We start from the raw sequence: 4,640 nt of genomic DNA on the forward strand, positions 1-4,640 counted from the left end.
CTGGCCTGTATCTGTATTTCAAAAGCAGGACATCGTCTTGAATGAATTGGCATGAGTTGAGTGTTTATTGCATTCTATAAATATTGGCATTGAATTAATTCCTCCTTTTGAAGGAGATATTGAAGATTGAAGAACAACAGAAATTTAAATAATGTGATGCTTGGTTCATAATTATTTTGTGAATTGAGCTTTTTTACATTTGTATCCTATTACTGGACAGCTGCTTTTGCATGTTAGAATCTATTTTTGTTGTAAAAGGACAGGTTTTGATTTGGTGGGGTTTTTTTAATGGTGGATACAAACTTCTGTTTTTCTAGTGTTTTCTACATGCTCAGGATCTTTCATCTGTAGCTCTCAAAGCTCCTCAGCTTCATGAGAGTATCAGTTCCAGAGATCTGTAAATTTTGCTGATATAAGACTCAACTTTCAGAAAAGCTCATTTTCCAAGCATTATTTTGAAGTCTCACTGCTTTAAATTTAGAACACAAGCCATCCATCTCGTGAACCTCAGAGATGTACCACAGTTCAAGGTAGCCTTGGCAGAGAAGCACTTAAGGGTAGCTATTAAACTTATATACGCCCTCCATTTAATTGAATTGTCATATATAAAAACATATTGTGGATGCTAAAAATGTTTTGTAAGCATGGGATGTCTTTCCTGAGACATTACACAGTGAAAAAACAAAATTTGTAATGAAAAATTGCCAATTTTGTTTAATGTACTGAGAAGAGCACGGTAATATTCCCGGGTGATCAGCCTGTCCTCTAAATCACAGGTTACATAAGAGATTTGTGCTGCCAAATTTAGTAGGATTAGAATTTTCCTCGGTACTGCTGAATTCGTAATATATACTGTCTTTGCTGTTCCTTTGTGTGTTCATTGGCCAGAACTATTACTGAGCTAAGTGTAAGCAACATTTTGGTGCAGAATATGAAGAGAACAGATTAGCTACATAATGTACTGTGACTGGAGAAGCCAATCAGCTGAAAATTAAACAGGAACTGTTGAAGGGTCCTTGTTGTGTCAGGATATTGTCCCATTCATTCCCATGTTGTTTTATTTTTTTAACCCTGCTCTTCCTGCTGCAGAAGCTGGAGAAAGGGCCATCCAAGAATGATTATTTGATAATACTGTTCCAAAGCATTAAGACTGTTTTAATTGTTTTCTTGTAGAAATGTGGTGGTGTTTTTTCCCCTCTTTGGCTCATTCTGTTCCTTCATCAACAGAGTAATAACCAGAAAGACTTTGTTTTTCTGTACAAGGACATCATGACCACTTAGCATTGTTTTTCTTGAAAATGGCACAGACTTGCACCAAAATCTTCCTTTTTTTTTTTTTTTGGTTTTTTTTTTTTTTTTTGGCAAAATAAGAGATATGCAGGTTTCAAATGGTAAGTCTGTTGCACCTGCTTGTTCTGGCATCACTCCTATCATCAGCCCATCTCTCTGCAGTGCCTCAGATTGTACAAGTCTTCCAGTTCTGCTCCACTTGGAGATGCTCAGGCCATGACCCTCTGCCAGTCTCCCCACAGTCCTAGGCAAGAATGGCTGGTGCCTTTGTATTATCAGTGGTCATTAAAGCTATATGCAAAAGTTGAAACACGGCTGTTCAAAGCAGTGCAATGAACCATGTTGCTTTATTTTCCTAATAAGAAGCTCTAAGTTCCATAGATGCACAAGGTTCCCCAGCGTGAGAGATTAACTATTCATTGAAGGATGATAACCAAGAGCACAAGCTGTTTACATCTATAATGAAAAAGTTTAGTTTATGATAGGGCTCCTATGCTGTGAATAAAATTCTGGAGCTACAAAGGCTTTAGAATTCCCCTTGACAAATCATTGCTTTTCTTGGATTGGAACTAGGCTTGCTGATTTCGTGTAAGCATATTCAGCCTAAAGGTGTGCCTTTTCCTGTCATTTGCTTTGGCTGTTGAAGAATCCAAGTGGTTTTAGGCACTGACCTACCAGTTGCTTAATAGAACTGTCTATTCAGTGAGCACTGGTTCAGCATGGGAACATGAACGTACCTCCTTTGCTTATGAGTTTCTCACTAGATCGCTGGTTTAGAAAATAAATGTGACCAGGTGCAAAAGGGAATAGTGGTGACAGGAAAACTCTCTCTGAATATCGTGAGAAAATGAAAACATTGCTGCATCACAGCTGAGGTTTGCTATTAAGCTAAAGTATTTTTGCTCTCCTAATCAACAGAACTGGTTGGACAGTATGAGAAGGCCTGATGGCAATCCTTACAAATAACAGACCCCAGTGTTTCTTTTCGTGGGGATTATAGCTGTGCCTCATATGAAGACCAATTGGTTTTGAACTGCTTGTCTTCCTCCCAGATGTGTGCTTTTATGGACAAAGTTGTCATCTGAAATTCATTAGGAACTGTTTTTTGATCAACTTTTATGGGAGGGGCCATAGTTCACTTGCAGAATGTGTGTTCATCGTGTCTGGCTAATGCAGAAAATGCAAGTTCTCTGTTGACAGGGAGTGCTTACTTCTTGTACTTAAGGGCAACAGAAAAAGCTGTGTTCAAGGAACCTGGAAGAATCTGAAATCTTGCCAAGCAACTGAAGAAAGAGATGGGTGAAGTATTCTCTATGTGGGTATTTCTAGTAAAATGTTACTTTGTTACATGGTTCAGGAAGACACTACTGACATTTGATTTTTTGCCTTGATGCCGTTTGTGGTAAATATTTGTGATAAACAGCAAGTAGATTTTTCAGGCACTGGTGACTCAATGACCAAATAACTGTCTAATTAGGCAGCCATTTTCAGACTGGCTTTCTAATAGAAAACTTCTCAAAACTACTCCCTTTCTGTCTCTCTCTTTGCACTAAAAGATGCAAACTGAACTTAGCAATGTTAGTGACTCATTAGGCATCAGCACTTCAGCAAATGCACTTGTTGTGTGCTCGTCTGCCAAGCGCCATTGGGAAAACAAATGTTGAGGAGGGTTTGTTTTCTGTGTCATCACTGTGCTGATGATTCAATATCAGTATTGTTAACTGTTTCAGGTCACATGAAAACACATAGAACTCTCATTTACCATTTTCTACTGGCTAAATGGGTCACATGGATCTTAAATATATCATAACCAGCCCAGTCTCCTGGAAATCATTACTTGCTGTTGATTTTTGGTTGCTCCTTTTGCTGCCATAGAAGGTAAAGATTTTAAGTTGATGCAGCTCCCAAATTGTGTCATGGATATTTACTGTTTTGATATGTTTACTACTGTTCAGTAACACAGCAGTGCAAATAAGAATATGTGTGAAAAAGGTGTGGCTCTCAGGGAGTTGGCTTCTAGCCCAGTCTAATTGTCATATTTTATTGATTAAAATATTTGAATGCTAATTGCATTAAGCAAAGACTTTACTCTGACATCTTTCATTGTCTTTCTGTGGGAGGCTTTTGAAAATGTGATGACATGACATTTCAGTGATGAATAACCTTCATTTTATGGCTTTCAAAAGCATTGTTTCCTAAAGGATGGGAAGTAAAAAAAAAACCTGATATAAGGGAACAGTTATTCTACTGATTTTCAGATTGGTTTGGTTTGGTTTGGTTTGTTTGTTATTAGAGTTCCAAAGAAGTCTTTGAAAGATGAGGCATATTTTGTTTATGCGGTGGTGTCAGCCTGAGTTTGAAGTGAGCCTGAAGCTGTGACTGAGTTGCTCTACTTTAAAATAGATTCTTGTTTGAATAGTGAGATATTAGTAACAGTAATTGCTGCCTTATCATCAGAATATGTGAAATATGAATTCAGAACCTCACCAAACTGGCACATTTCCCAGCCTAGCTTAGAAATAGTGGACAGGTAAGTAGGTCAGTATGGATTTACATGCATTTGGTAGGACTGCTCTGGAGACAACGAAGTGGGCGTCATATACACAGTCCATGAGGCATCCTGCAGTGCTGTTGAGGAGGCACTGGGCAGAGAAATTCCTGGTGGTAGCTAAAGAAAAAAGTGTCTGCTAGTGAGGGCAGCAGAATTCAGGCTCTAGAAGTCAAAGTATTCAAATTTAATTTCTGTGGCAAATTCTGAAACATTACAAACAGTGAACTGTGTGAGTGAATCTTTGAAGCTTCTAGGAAAACTTTGTAGACAACAGCAAATGCAATTTATTTCTCAAGTTGCTGCTAATATTCACAACCTTCCCCCTCCCCCCTTTTTTTTTTTATGGAATCCACATTTCCAGGGTAACAGACAAGCATTTGTTACTGGTGAACTTTGAGTAAGTGCAGTACTGATAGTTGCACTGAGGAAAAATTAGATGACCCGGTATTATGATGCATAAATTAAAAAGAAAAAGAAGTTTTTAAAGAATGTCACATTCATTATAAAAGAGAAAACTTTAAAAATTATTTATCTTAGCTGAATTTAAAACAAATGATCATGCAAATAAACTGCTTGCAATCTCCGTGCTTTTTTATTCTATGAAATATTTCTGAAGATTGTGTTGTGTTTTGGTTTGTTTTTTTCAGAAACAGCTGGGGGCCATGGACATTTATTTTCAAGTTTAAGCTTACTTAAGCGAATAATTAGAAGTTTCAAATCCTTTCCAGTATAAGACTGTATATGGCAAGGTCATGAAGATTCTTTAGAGGTGAATATATGAGTTAGCCAGGTTTTGGCA

The sequence above is a fragment of the Pyrgilauda ruficollis genome, unplaced genomic scaffold (genome assembly GCF_017590135.1).
Source record: "Pyrgilauda ruficollis isolate IOZ18807 unplaced genomic scaffold, ASM1759013v1 scaffold4, whole genome shotgun sequence".
In the NCBI taxonomy this organism is placed as follows: domain Eukaryota; kingdom Metazoa; phylum Chordata; class Aves; order Passeriformes; family Passeridae; genus Pyrgilauda; species Pyrgilauda ruficollis.